At 33.4% G+C, this 16,561-nt stretch overlaps 1 pseudogene; it reads left to right on the top strand.

Moving 5' to 3' along the window:
- LOC141714337 (alpha-(1,4)-fucosyltransferase-like) overlaps nucleotides 1–16,052 on the top strand; it is a 147,901-nt pseudogene extending 131,849 nt beyond the window's left edge.
- The last annotated feature ends 509 nt before the right edge of the window (nucleotides 16,053–16,561 follow it).

The following is a 16,561-nucleotide window of genomic DNA, read 5'->3' as shown; positions in this document are numbered from 1 at the left end:
TTATGCAAGTTCCTTTCATTATTGTTCTTATGTTATCGATTGCTCTCTCGAGAAAATACCCATTCTTTCGGGTTATTTGCGAACCCTGATTTGGGATGTTTTGAAATCAAAATGATTTAACATCAAAATACTCTACGCGCTGGAAGGTTATTATGAGGACCAGTGATGAGCTGGATCCTATGGGCCGGGGATGGACCGAACCCTTGGGCCATAGTGCCTGGGTACCCTATATGTTGGTGGGTATATACAGTTGGGTATAGATTCGCACTGTATCCTAACTGATCAGCAGGGTATAGTGCATATGTTGGTTCTAGTGTCCAGTCTAATTTATTGTTGATCGCCATTAACGGAATTCTCTCTTAAAAAGTTTTATGATTCCAAAACCGGACGAAACCATGATTCAGGAGATAAATCTGGGAACCGCTTGTCACATTTGTATTTATAATTAAAGGCTGGTAACCGCCAATGTTTGTTCGCTCAACTCCTTCAAATAAATAGAATTGTTTAAAATTTATTTAAAGATTTTGTCCGGAAATTTTTCTTTAATATTAATGCTTGAAACTCAAATTATATACTTTCTGGGCTTTTTTGGCTCACTCTTGCTTTGTAAATTCTTATTTCTTTCAGAAACAGATAAGGATAAAAGTGAATAGCTTTGATAGACAACATAAGTTAGAGAAATCTCCGCTACGAGAGGACGAAGATGTTAGAAAAATAAGACAAGGGCATTAGTACAAAGGTATTTAAACTTGTATTCTAGTCATTGTGAGTTGTAGAAGATTAGATTCTTGTTTCATACCATAACCTGTAAATGATCCAGATTTAAGGGGTTATTTATTTATTACTTTATTTTATGTAAAGATTGTTTAGTGACACCAAATCTTGACCCCGGATTTGGGTTGTTACAATATATACATGTTTTGTGTTTGTTCTTATTATAAGAATCGTATTTGATACGATTCTGAAGCGGATGCAGCGGATTTGCTGAAATCTGTGTCAGGTGTCCGATTTTAGCGAACAAATACGCTATTTCATATGGAATCGAGCATCTGAACGTAACTGATAGATAAAGCTATCATCGACTGATCTATAAGGCGTTTAACGTCATTTAGGCCCTGTAATCTGCGATTTAATGTTATTAGATTTAATTTCGAATTTTCTGATTTTTTCAATATTTGGTTTTTATGTTTAGATCATGATGGGTATGATATGTTAAGAACAGTTTATGTGTTTTAACATGTTATTTTATGTTAATTGAGCATGGCGGATGGTTATGGCTTATGACCTTAGGTTAATGGTTTTGGTTTTTCAAATACAGCTTGCATGTCGTTTAATCTTATAATTATTAAATCTCGAATGTAACTCGAGTTCTTCTTGTAAGTTCATTAGATTAGTTTTCATATTTCATTCTTGTAATGTACATGAAGACATGAAGATTTGAAGATCAAGGGTAATCCGGCACGGAGGCTATCTAAGGAAGCAATACAAGAAAGAAGACATGTAATAGTTAGCCTCTATTTATTTTGCACCTTAGATTGACCTAGGTCTTTGTCATTAACTTGATAAAGATCACATAGGATGAAGCCATAACCAACCACATTTATTTATTGCACTTTACATATATATGCGCATATAATGAATGTATGTGTAGAGTAGTTTATAAAGATGCATGCTTAATTAGATTAAGGATGTATGTATTAGATACGACACCCATGCCATGCTTGCTAAACAAGATAAAATCTGTAACGATTCAAGATTTTAAAATGAACAAACAATTATGAGAATCGTGTTTATGAAACATGGAATAAAATACAAATTTTATTTATTTCTGAAATTGGTCGATTTTGTCAAAAGCGAGTTCATTGAACTTGTAAGGTTGTGGGTTTTAAGCGAGACCGTTGTGATCCCTCACTACCTGGAAATCAAACCATTGACAAATATTGATTTAAAGTATTTTATTCAAGGAAAAATTGGGAATCTCTTTATGATGGGATCATGATCATTTTAAAATTAACAAAACCCTAAAGTTAATATTAAGTTGATCAGATGCCTTCCAATGAGTCCAATGCGTTAACCCCTAGATCGACCAGGAGTGGGTTCGCCAAAGTGAAGTACTCCCATCTATAATGGGAGATGTGTTGAAGTATATTGATACTTTTTGACTATTGGGTTTGACTTAACTAAGTTACCATAATAGGATTGTGAACTTAGAGGAATAGAGTTTGGAGAGATTTATTAGATAAATGTGAATAAATGTTGTTCCACCAAGCTATCCAAGAGTTATATAGTTGATATAATTGACAAATGTTGTCTACCTAAATAATCATGTTTTAGGAGAAAAGCCAAAGCTGACCTAATGCATGGTAAAATATGGATCTTGGCTCACTAGAAAAGATATAGAAGATATTCTTTCCGAATTAATAGTTAGGGCTATTGATTTGATAAAAATAGTGGGAGATATATATTGTGTATATATATATATATAAATAATCACTTGAACATAATTTAATGATCATCTGTAGACTAAGTCATTTTATGTACTTTAATATTATAGATATCAAATGATAAATAACACAAATAACTTCTCTATGTAATAGTCCCTAAGAAGGACATGCTGACATGAAATAATTTCCTCAATTGACACGGGAACTTGAGGATTGTCCTCAGGTTCAAGGATGTCACTCAAACCCCTCCCTTATTTCTTCTAGCTGAGAATGAAACATGTGCTGAACAAAATGCTTACCAGAAGTAAATTGATTATGCAACTGATGTTTCATGTCTCATGCTTGTAATTATGAGTGCTGAGCTTTAAAAGCAACAAGAGCATAATGATGCTTATGATATAATTGAGCACCTTTAAAAAATGTTTGAAGGATAGGGTCGTCAGAAAGATTTGACAATAATAAAGCACCATACTTTGCATTAATTGGAGAATGATATCGGGATTGGACCACATGTTCTAAAGATGATATGTAACTTGATATTTTAGGTTTCAAGAATAGTCTAGAGACTCAGCTTGATTTGATCAAACAATCTTTGAACAACTTCTATTCTTAGTTTGTTATAAACATAAGGAATGAGATAGACAGAACACTCACTGAGTTTTTAAGCATGTTTAGAACTGCTGAAAATAACACGGTAAAGGCATGAATTACGTACATATTCATGGTGTACATGTGGAATGCAAATGGGAAAGGAAAGTGGACAGGCAAGGTGAAGATTTGATCTTATTCGGTGTCAAACCAAAGTCCAATCTCAAAGGGCTTTTGAAGCCTAATAGTGGTGTTGCTGAAGGAGATGATTGTCATTTCTGTGGAAATAACTGGATGAATGGAAGTTAAATTATCGAGCTTATTTGGAAGATCTAAAGAAGAAGACTAGCAATGGTCAAACTTCAGGTATAGGGTTAGAATTGGATCAAAAGTTGTTGCTCTAGTTGAAGGAACTCAATACCTAATCTTGCCCATAAGGCGAGATTGAGAACTTGATAAATTATTATTACGTTCCTGCCTTTAGCGGATACATTAAGTCAATTTCTTGTCAGGACAAGAAAGATTTTCATTTTAATTAACAATAGTTGTTTATTCTATTTCAATGATAAGACTTATAATGTTGCACAATTAGTTAACAATTTATATGTTCTAAGTTGACTCAAATCAAAGATTAGCTCTAGCATTGTCATTAAGCCATATTAATGAGAAACGTATTTCTGAGTTACATATAGATGAATACTTGGATAAGTTTGATTTTGAATCATACGGAAGATGCGAACTTTGTCTCATTGGCAAAATGACTAAAGCTTCTTTTACCTGATCAGGTGAAAGGGCCACCGAACAATTATGACTTATACATAATGATGTATGTGGTCGAATGCGTATGATGGAAAGGGGGGGCTTATACTACTTCATAACATTTACTGATGATTTTAATAGATATGGATATCTTGTTCTTCTGAAGAACAAATCCGATTCTTTTGAAATTTTCAAAGAATATAAGGCCGAAGTAGAAAAGAAAACAAGGGAAAAGTATAAAAGTTTTAAGATCAGATCATGGAGGAGAATACTTAAACCTTAATTTCAAGAGTTTCTTGAAGGAGTGTGATAGTGTATCATAACTTACTCCTTCTAGAACACCTCAATGGAATAGAGACTCTAAGAGGAGAAATCGTACCTTGTTGGACATAGTGCGATCGATGATGAGTCAAGCGGATCTTCCAATCAGTTTGTAGGGTTATTCTCTAGAAATGGCTACATATACACTTAATCAAGTTCCGACTAAAGTGATTCAAAATACTCCGTATGAGATATAGAGTGATAAATGTCAAAACATGTTATTTATGAAAATTTGGGGACGTGAAGCGTTTGTAAAACGTTTAGCCTCTGATAAGCTTGGACCAAAATTAGATAGATGCTATTTTTTGGGATACCCAAGTGAGACAAGGGTATAGTTTTTATAATCCTTCGGGGAACAAATTGTTTATTGCTCGGGCCGCTGTATTTCTTGAGGGAGAACTACTTTCTAAGAAAACCAGTGGGAGGATAATACATCTCGATGAAGATCGAGAACCCCATGAAAATATTGAACCAGAGTTAGAATAAGATCAGGATGTACATCAAAATGTTGAAAGTAATCATGTCCAAGAAACACAGGTTATTCGTAGATCTAGTAGGTTTCACCATGAGCCCGGGAGAAATTATGAATTTCTTTTGACTCAAGATGGTGATGTGATGCTTACGGATAATGATAAACCTCTCACCTACCAAGATGCTATGAACATTTCAGACTCCAAGAGATGGCTAGAGGCCATGAAATCCGAGATGGAATCCATGTATCAAAATAAAGTACTGACTTTAGTTGATCCACTCGAAGGGGTAAAACCTATAGGGTGCAAGTGGGTTTTCAAGAAGAAAACTGACATGGATGGTAAAGTACAGACTTATAAGACGCGACTAATGGCAAAGAGTTTCAAACAAATTCATGGTATAGACTATGATGAGACTTTTTCATCGGTTACTATGGTCAAGTCCATCAGGATTTTGTTAGCTATAGTTGCTTACTTTGACTATGAGATTTGAAAAATGGATGTCAAAACTGCTTTATATGGGAGCCTTGAAGATGATGTATATATGATACAACCTGAGGGTTTTATCGATCCAAAGTTTGCTAAGATGGTTTGTAAGTTGCTTCTATTTATTTATAGATTGAAGTAAGCCTCAAGGAGAATGAATATTCATTTTAATGAAACGGTCAAAGAGTTTGGCTTTATTCAAAATGAAGATGAACCATGTGTTTGCAAGGAGGTTAGTGGGAGCCATGTGACATTCCTAGTATTATATGTAGATGACATATAACAAATAAGGAATATCATACCTTCTCTACAGGCTGTTAAGACTTGGTTGAGAAATAGTTTCTTGGTGAAAGACTTAGGCGATGCTGCCTATATATTAGGGATCAAGATCTATAGAGATAGATTGAAAAGATTAATCGACCTAGTCAGAGTACATACATTGATAAAGTATTATATCATTTTATGATGCAAGAGACAAAGAAAGGATATGTTTCGATGTCTCATGGGATAGTGATCTCAGAAGATAATTGCCCCTAAATCATTTGATGATAAGGGTCATTTGAGAAAGTTCCAGATGCGTCAACAATTGGATCTATAATGTGTATAATGATATGTATTTATCATGATGTTTTGTATGCTTTGAGCATGATGATCAGATACTAGTCTAATCCAGGTGAGGGTCACTTGATAGTTTTAAAGAATATTCTTAAGTACTTAAAGAGGACTAAAGATTTATTTTTGGTGTATGGAGAAGATAGGGAACTGGTTGTAAAGGGTTACACTGATACTAGTTTCTGAACCTAATTTTTGGAGATCTAAAGCTTGTTCAATCACCACGCATCTCCCTCTCGCGATCTACGCTCTATCGGTATCCACACAAATGCTTGAACTCAAGGATTGAATGTGTATTAGCACAAACTCGTTTCTTCTTACTCTCTCCATCTTCTCCCTTGGTGGCTAGGGTTTTAGTAAAAGTCTTGCTTTCTTAGATGGCCTCCATGTGGGATTACCCTTGATCTTCAAATCTTCATGTCTTCATATACATTACAAGAATGAAATATGAAAACTAATCTAATGAACTTACAAGAAAAAATCGAGTTACATTCGAGATTTAATAATTACAAGATTAAATGACATGCAAGTCGTATTTGAAAAACCAAAACCATTAACCTAAGGTCATAAGCCATAACCATCCACCATGCTCAATTAACACAAAATAACATGTTAAAACACATAATATAATCTTAACATATCATACCCATCATGATCTAATCATAAAAACCAAATATTGAAAAAATTAGAAAATTCGAAATTAAATATGATAACATTAAATCGCAGATTACAGGGCCTAAACAATGTCAAATGCCTTACAGATCAGTCGATGATAGATTTTTCTATCAGTTACGTCCAGACGCTCGATTCCATTTGAAATAGCATATTCGTTCGCCAAAATCAGACACAGACACAGATTTCAGCAAATCCGCTACATCCGATTCAGAATCGTATCAAATATGATTATTATAGGACATGATAAATCTAGGAAATAGAATTTCCTTACCCCTACTTACCAAAGGCATAGTGAGCCTTGTGCTTAAAACGGTTAAGAATGGTAAAAAATTGGAGAAACTAGGTCAATTGAGATTTCGAAAGCGTAAAGAGGGGTTATGTCGAGATATCGGTGTATTTATAGGGTAGAGATGCGACTTATCGACAAGAGAAGAGTGAACGATTAAAAATAGCTTGTAGAGAAGTCATATGACCTATAGAGAACTCATATCGAGATGTAACTTTCTTGACTCTTATCGAGAACTAGATAGTGACTTATCGAGATGTTGGATAAATATCCAGTTTATCCTTTTGGACTGAATTATTCTGATTTATATTGGGAAATCACCAGAAAATCGAATTAATTTTATATAAAAAATATTTAACTGATATAATTTATTGAATTAAATTGTTTCATTTATGAGTTATCGAGAAGCATAAAATTTGAGTTGTCGAAAAGTCATAAAAAGACTTATCAAGAAGTCCATCCAGAAGTCATGAAAATGAATTATCGAGAACTCTATCAAGAAGTTAGAAAATAACTTATCAAGAAGTCATTTTAACTTATCGAGAACTCAGTTCTCCACATACTTTTGATCTTTCTTAATTCTATCTTATATTAGTTTTACATATTAATGATGTGAGGTTACATTTAGACAGTTTCTCTTAGATACAGAAAAATTCCAAGTTAGATTTTTAGTTTTGAAAAATAAATACACAGAGAATTCCTAATTAAATTAAATTTATTTTGATTTATCAGGAATTAATCTGATGCAACATGTTAGCCGACTTCTTGCTTTAGGATGAAAATTTTAACATACCAATCTCACTTACAAGTCTAGTGAAAGTTGCTTCATCCACAGGTCTAGTGAAACTGTCAGCTAATTATTTTTCTGTTGGAACAAAAATAAGCTCAATAGTACCATTTACAGCATGTTATCTAATAAAATGATACCTTACATCAATGTGCTCAGTTCTAGAATGATTAACTGGACTAGAAATAATAGATATAGCACTAGTATTGTCATACATGATTGGATTCTTATGTAACACTAGGCCATAGTCCATTAGTTGATTTCTAATCTAAAGCACTTGAGCACAATAACTTCCAGCAGCTATATATTCTGCCTCAGCTATGGAAGTGGACATAGATTGCTATTTCTAATACCATGATACAAATCTTTGACCAAGGAATTGACAACTTCCCCTTATACTCTTTCTGTCTACCCTGTACCCAACAAAATCTGCATCTGTGTATCCAATAGCTTCAACACCAGTTCCCTTAGGATACCACAATCCCAAGTTTGGTGTTCCCTTCAAATATCTAAAAATCCTCTTGATAGCCATTAAGTGTGAGTCTTTAGGATTTTATTGAAATCTAGCACACAAATATATGGAAAACATGATGTATGGTCTACTAATAGTTAAATAAAGAAAAGATCCAATCATTTCGCTATAGCTTGAGATGTCTGCACCTTTTCATTTCTCATCTTCATCCAATTTGGTAATTATAGACGTAAGAATTGATTCAGGTGAGTAGTCTACCATTTTAAATTTCTTCAAAAGATCTTTGACATATTTGGTTTGACTGATAAAGATTCCATCACTTCTTTGGCTGAATTGAAGGCCAAGAAAGTAACTTAGTTCTCCCATCATGCTCATCTCGTATTCACTCTGCATAAGCTTTGAGAATCTTTGACATAACTTTTCATTAGTAGAACCAAAGATAATATCATCCACATAAATTGAACCAGGATAATGTCATCACTATGTTACTTATAGAATAAAGTGTTGTCAATTATGCCTCTAGTGAATCAATGTTTGAGTAGAAATTCTGGTAGTATGTCATGCCATGCCCTTTGTGCTTTCTTTAATCCGTATAGAGCCTTCAAAAGTTTGTAATTTTTTTTTGGAAATTCTAGATCTTTAAAGCCAGGTGGATGTTGCACATAGACTTCTTCTTCCAATTCATCATTAAGGAATGCACTTTTCATATCCATTTTATATACCTTGAAATTAGAATATGCAGCAAATGCAAGAAAAATTCTTATTGCTTCAAGCCTTGCAATTGGAGTAAAAGTTTTATCATAATAAATTCCTTCTTCCTGTGAATAGCCTTTGGTAATAAATCTTGCTTTGTTCCTTGTAACAATTTCATTTTCATCCATTTTGTTCATGTACACCCATTTTGTTCCAATAATGCTTCTGTTTCTTAGTGCAGGAACCAATTCCTAAACTTTATTTCTTTCAAACCGATTCAGCTCTTCCTGCATAGCAGTTATCCCATCAGAGTCTGATAGAGCTTCCTCAGTTTTCTTAAGCTTAATTTAAGGGAAAAAGCATGCAAGCATTCATTAGCAGTGGCACTTCTAGTCCTCACTCCAACATTAGAAACACCAAATATAGTATCTCTTGTGTTACTCTTATCCCATTTTTTGGTGTGATGATTTTGTTGACTAGAATTTTCTTTATTTTCTTTATTGTTGGTATGACTTGTAGAATTGCCATCCCCTTCTCCCCCTGAGTTTGTGCCACCAAATTTAGGTATGTTTCTTTCTTGAGATGATTTCTCATTTTCAGAATTCACTGGTTTACTAGATTCTTCCTCCATTCTATTATTTGTGTTGACCTCAGCTTCATCTTTAGAATCACTGTCAATATTGAGATTTTCAAACTTTAAAGCTTCAGCTTCATTTTCATCAAGGCATTCAAGCCTGGATACTTGTCATCTTTAAATATCACATCCGTGCTTTCCATTATTTTCTTCTGCTCTAGCACATACACTATGTATGCAGTCTTTTCCAAAGAATATTCAAGAAAAATAGTTTCAAATACTTTGGAGTCAAATTTTCCAACATATTCAGTGTTGTCTTTTAGCACAAAACACTTACTTCCAAACACATGAAGATACTTAATAGTAGGCTTTCTTTTTGAAAAAACCGAGTAGGGTGACTTTCCAATGTTTTTTTTGGTAAATATCTATTTCAAGTATAACATGTTGTGTTACTAGCTTCTTCCCAAAAATTTATTGGTAGGTTGATATCTTGTAGCATTGTCCTTGCAGCCTCAACTAGAATTCTATTTTTCCTTTCAACCACACCATTTTGTTGAGGTGTTCTAGCAGCTGAGAACTCTTGAATAATGCTTTTGTCTTTACAAAATTCATTTAGAATTGCATTCCTGAATTCTGTGCGATTGTCACTCCTTAATGTTTTGACAGAATTTTGATCTTCAGCCTGCTTCTCAATTATCTTTATATGTTCAATGACGTGTGGAGTTTCATCTTTTGATGTTTGTAGGAACGACCATGTCTCCTTCTGTTGATTCAGAAACCCTTATCATAGGAATAAAGGGTCCATGCTAAAGAATTTTAATGTACATTGGATTGACCATCCTGATGAACATCATCATCTTCATTTTCTATAGGGTGTAGTTTATCTTATCAAATATAGGATTCTTAATACTATTGATTTTCTGTGCACTCATACTTCCAAGATCTTTATCTATTTACTTCAGATTTTTCCCTGATACCACTTGTTAGGTATGAAATGCAACACATAGGGGGGTAAATGTGTTTTCTTGGGTTTTAATTAGCTGTGAGAGTGTTTGGCTATTTGGAACAAAATAGATGTATGCACTTGTAGTGATAAAATACTTAATTGTAAACACATAAGCAGATTATCAAAACTCACTTGATTTATATTAAATTAAATTTGTCTTACAACAAATCTGTGTTCTTAAAGATAAGAACTCATCTACAATTCTTGAGAGAGTATTCAAGATTTCCTAAATATGTTTGTTACTCCTAAATAAAGGACTCGTGACATGCTTTATAGATCAACATGCACGAGTGTATAAAACTTGCTCTAAAATGGACTATCACGGTTTCTAAAGCTACTTTATACATTTCCATTTCCAATGTTAGCAAATCTGTGCAGAATCTGTTAGGTCTATGATTCTTCTTTGTACAGGGAATCTTGGCCCTTGATCTTGTATTCTTCAACTACATTTGTAGTCTTTCTAATTCAGTGATAGAATTGTTTGTTGACAGATAATTTTGAATCTTTAAGTTGTCTACATTCTGAATTATGAAGTTGTTTGTCTAGATCTGTTTTGTTCTGTAAAGATGTCACGTATCGTTAAGTAAAATGACTTATCGATATCTTGGGTTCTCTACATGTATTTTTGACTTGTCGAGGTCTCTAGTTCTCTATAAGTAGAATGACTTATCGATATCTCAATTTTTCTATATAAGCTTTTGACTTGTCGATATCTTCAGTTCTCTACATGATGATTTGACTTATCGATATCTCTAGTTCTCTACATGAAGAATTGACTTGTCGATATCTCCAGTTCTCTACATGGACTTTTTGATTTGTTGATATCTGAGTTCTCTACATGCAGATTGACTTGTCGATATCTCTTGGGACTTCTCTACAAATAATTTTGGACTTCTCGACATACTTCTTGATATTTCTTGATTTGTAACTTGTTAATACGCGACTTAGAAAATTTTTCATAGAATAACATTATTCAATTCCAAGCTTCTACACTTTTCTCTTAGGCATGATGAGGATTTGATCTTCTTCCAGAGTTTATTCCTTAGCTTGATGGTTGTTCAACGAAAAATTTTCCAGTCTAATCTACTTACCATTTTTACAGACTCAAGAAATATAATTACGTAATACAATTAAATTATCATACAACTTATCCTTAGTGTTTTAAAGATGACTTAGTCTTATTATGTACATGCATGTCTTGCACAACATACGTCAAAATCAGGAAAAAAAACATGTCATGATGATGATAATCATGTCTTGAGTAAACTTAAGAAATAAAGGAGTTATGTAGTGATGAAATGTATAAATTTTGGTTTTTTTAAAGGAGGAGGGTGTCTGTAAAAATGTAGAAGAAGATATATTAGAAAGTGATGTTAATTATGGAGGAAAGAGAAAAATATGAAGTAGGTTATGGGTACTTGTACACAACATGGATGTATGTATTATAATTTGTAAGTATCCTTTTGTTTGTTTCTCTTGTCAGTTGTCTTTATTTTCTGGATCAGGCCATCTCTTTTAATAATAGGCCAGCCTGTTTCTAGTTTCTATTTTATGTTAGTTTCTGTAAGATCCCATATATGTATATACTTGTATATGTGTGTATGTATGTATTAGTTTGTCTCCCCTTCTTTTTAATTTAGTCGTAAAAACTTTGAGCAAAATGATAAAAAGAGCAGTGAATGTAGGTCTTTTTAGGGGAATCCAAATTTCAAGAGAATCAAGTCTAATAACCCACCTACAGTATGCTGATGATACTGTTATTTTTATTGAAAACAATGTGTATTCGATAAGGTCAATCAAAAAATTGCTCTTATGTTTTCAATTACTTACGGGTCTAAAGATTAACTTCTCAAAGAGTAGGCTCTTTGCTGTAAGAAATGATAAGGAACCTTTGTTGCAAGGGGGTGATATACTCGGATGTGAGGTGGGTGTGTGGCCTGTGAGCTATTTCGGTATAACCATTGGAATTTCTCCAAAAAAGGAGATGTTTTGGGATCCTTTAATTTAGAAAGTTAAGGATAAGTTAGCTGATTTGAAGAGTGAACATCTAAATATGGCAAGGCGTTTGGCACTGTTAAAGGCAACAATTAACAGTTTTCCAGTGTATTGGTTTAACACCTTTATAATGCATACGAGAGTCAAAAAAATCTTAGGACACACAAGAAGAAGCTTCCTCTGGGGTGAATTTGATTCTAATGGGGAAAGAAAAAGAATATGCACTTCTTAAAATGGCAAGTAGTGGCTCAATCAATTAATCATGGAGGGTTGGGTTAACATCAATAAAGAAAAAGAATTTTGTGTTGATTGGGAAATATCGGTATAGGTGGTTGGTTAACAGATATGAGAAATGGAATAAATTACTAAGGGTATAACATGAATGTCACTTGGGGGAAAATTTGGAGAGAGCTATGCTAGATAAGAGGACATCACAGTTGATCTCAGGATGGTTGACTGTAAACAATAATGACGGCTTAAAAAATGCTTTGGATATAGACAAGGTTAAATGGATTGTTAGGGACAGGAAGATGACATTCTTTTGGGATTATTTATGGTGTAACAATGAAAGATTTTGTGTAAATTTCAATAGACTTTATGGCGTGTCTCCCTCTTTAAACATCAAATAATTAAAGATTTCATTCAGTGATGGAGTGACCCAAATACAACATTTCTTTCATTATGATTGAGACAACTCAGAAGTTGGGAAATTGAAGAAGCTGTCAAACTTAATGATACTATTGAAATTTTGAGTTAGGGAGATGACACATTAGTGTGGAATTGTATTAGCAATGTTTACCCTTCTGCAGAAGGAATCAGGTTACTTGATATGACAGGAGTAGAGGTAAATGGTAACTAAAGGTAGAACATGAAATTCTACCAACAAGAGCATTGATATACCATAGGCTGGTTAACTTGATTGCGTACTCCAAATGTGCTTTTTGTAACCTTGAGGTGGAACCACATAATCACTTACTTTGATCGTGCCAGTTTTCAAAGCAAGGGTGGGATAAGTTTTTTAATTGGCGGTGTCTAACTAATGAACACTAAGAGCAATTCTAATAGGGGTGCGAAGAGGGGTGCCAAATCATATGTGACATGAAACTCTTGGGTGCCTTCCTATTGGAGTTACAAGGGTGCCCAAGGGGCACCAAGAGAAGTTGCTAACCTTTGGCACCCTATTGGCATCTCCTCTAAATGAAAAAATCTGAATACTTGCATTAAAAGTATAAATTATTCATACTTATTATACTACATATAGCTTTTTATTAATTTGTTTGGGGACCATCTAGGCACTCACATGGGGTGCCAACTATTGAAGTTAAAGAAATCTAAATATGATATAAATGAAGAAATAAATAAATAAAATATTATTTATGATGAGTTGGACATGTTTGGTACCCCCAAAGGGTGCCACTATTGGAAATACTCTTATCATATGCAAATCTCAATGTCAGAGATTTATGCAATTGGTACCAGGATTAATAGATTAAGCAATGTTGGAGTATTTTATTTTTCCCACATTGTGGTCCTTGTGGTTAAATAGGAATGGGTTAATCTTTGAAGGGAAATTACAATCTCCTGATGCGGTGTTTCCGCTAAACAACATTAGAGCATTGAAACAGTGTGAAGCCAATAATTTTGTATTTGAACATTTGAGAGAGGCATGAGTCATTAATTCGGTAGCAACCATCCAACAGACGAGATTCATCATGAACCAAAAGATTATTGAACAAAACAATGAGCTTTTTAATTACTCAGATGGCTCATTTAGGATTGAGTCAAGTGGTGAAGTTCAGTCAAGGATATGGGGATATATCAAGGATTCAAACAATACTTTCGTTTATATATTTTCGGTAAACACTAATGCTATTAGTCCTTTGAATGTTTTGGCTAGATTTATGTAAGCTCTATTTTTGTTGTTTATAAGAATCATCATGGAGGCTCCCTATTCTTAGCTTGCTTCGAAGGTCACAACTGTTAATATTTTTTTATGAGTTATTTCATATTTATATCTATATCGACTGTAGAATGTCATGAGTAGTTAGTGTGTTGTATCGTCCCTGTCTAGGAAAACACAATTCTACTACTTAACTATTAACCCTTTATCTCTAATTTTGTTACGGCCTTTTGGTTTGCCTTTCAAGTTCAAGCTACACTTACTACAGTTTATTGATATCAAATTTTATTTGCAACAACTGCATACCATCAAAACTTATTTATCTCACATTTACTATACTTGTTGCCTACGAGTACTTATATTTATCTCTTTAATGTGCATGGGAGAAAACTGGAGATCCATTACATGTATAGATGGAACTTTAAGCTGGAAGAAAATGGTCAGCTACAGAGGACATGTTTTATCAGCTAACATGCCAAAGTTGATGTTTAGACAATTTATGTTGGCGGCCTTTTTCGTAACAATAAAAAATATCAATTGTCTTCTTCCAAGAACAATGTATGTTTAAACTGATCCATTTTTATCTCTCTATTTACTACATAGAAATTTCTTTTCTTTTATGTTTCTCATTCTTTTGTCTTCCAAGAATGATGTATGTTTGAACTGATCCATTTTTATCTCTTTGTTTACTACATATACATTTCTTTTCTTTTATGTTTCTTATTCTTTTGTGAATACAAAATTACAATATGATGGAGTTGAAGGTTTAGATTTCTCGTAAGGGCCACCAAGTAATTTATTTTATCAATATAAGATTATGGTGTTAGGGAATTTGGTTAAAAGGAAGTTATAGACAAGGCTCTAATTTGGAAAATATCAATGATAGAATGTATTTTAAACTGTTACAAGGAGATATGTGTAAACTGATCTTTTCTTAATTTTTAAAAATATCCAGGATGTTATCGTCTATTGGTCTTCAGCGCACTATCTTCCTAAATGAAACCAGCTTGCGAAAAGTTACTTAGGTTGGTGCCACATCATTCATTTGGCAAGTGCCTGAACAATGTTGGTGGACGAAACATGGCACTCTCTTTATCCTGAATGTGCAAAGGATGCCAACGCACCTCTATATGGTGGGATCATTTACATTATGTCATGTCTCACTAGAAGTTTGTCCTTGCAATCTAAAACACAAAAATGGAGCGTTATATATCAGAAAAATTATTCTATGCATTATATTTTTGATGTGGGAGAATTTTCGGTACATATTGAGGGTGTGATGAATGCAAGAAGAGCAAAAATATGATCACAATATGATCGCATGATCACGCATCGTTGCTGGATTGCATAATCATGCCAAATTAGGATTGTGTACCAGAAGGTTCTAGAGAATGGACAGATTGTGCATGATCATGCTAAAATATCACATGATCACTCTTCTTTTAATTATTATTTATTTTAAATAGGATTTATTTTTATTTCATTTTATCGTTTCTTATCCATATATAAACAGTCGTATGATGTGACATATTAAAATCTTTGATTGAAATAAAAACCTAAGAGTTTTTCTCTTTTCTTTCTTGTGTATTCAAGAAACCCTTGTGGATTCAAAGTTTGCCTTTTGAATTCAAGGTATTAAATGATTTCTCGTGTAAGAGTTCTTGCGAGAATTATCGCTTGTTTTTCTTATGTTTCTATGCTGCGTCAACTCTGAGGCAGTTCAAATATATTTTGGAGCCCCAAATGTTTGGGTTGTACCTCCTCATTTCATAATAGATGGGAATAAAATTAGGTCCATGGAAGAAATGGCTGCATATGAAAGGTTCTTGCAAACGATCCAATCGCCTATGTAGAATATCATGCATGGATAAGGTGTGGTGTTCTAGGTAATTACTGGAAGACTCGTGCAGCTAGCTTGGATACGTTACTATGTAGGCTGTGTGCAACTGTTAGTAAAAGGCGAGGAAGCAATGCAAAACTATAATGAGTACATCACCGATCTTGGTTTAAAGTTTGCTTCCTATCTGCGGGTGAGTTTTTTGTTTAGGGTTTCTTAAGTTTGTCTTATATAGGGTTTGCATTTTTGAGTGGGTTTATATTTTTAGGGTTTCTTGCTAAATTTTTATAGTTAGGTTTTAAGTTATTTTTGATCAATTCCTAATTTTTATATTTAGGGTTTGCATTTTTGGGTGATTTTTTGGGTTTCTTGCTAATTTTTTTTTTATATTTAGGATTTGAGTTATTCTTGATCAATTCTTAATTTTTATATTTAGGGTTTTCATTTTAGGGGAGTTCTTATTTTTAGGGCTTCTTGTTAAGTTTTTTTTATATTTAGGTTTTGAGTTATTCTTAATCAATTCTTGATTTGAATATTTAGGGTTTGCATTTTTTTAGGGTTGCTAAATCTTTAAATTTAGGGTTTGAGTTATTCCTGATTTTTCTGAGAGATTAAGTATCAAAATTTCTATTTCTTTTAAAATCTTGTTCTTTTTT

This window comes from Apium graveolens, chromosome 3 (genome assembly GCF_009905375.1).
Source record: "Apium graveolens cultivar Ventura chromosome 3, ASM990537v1, whole genome shotgun sequence".
NCBI lineage: Eukaryota > Viridiplantae > Streptophyta > Magnoliopsida > Apiales > Apiaceae > Apium > Apium graveolens.
This window is presented reverse-complemented; position numbering and strand designations above follow the sequence as displayed.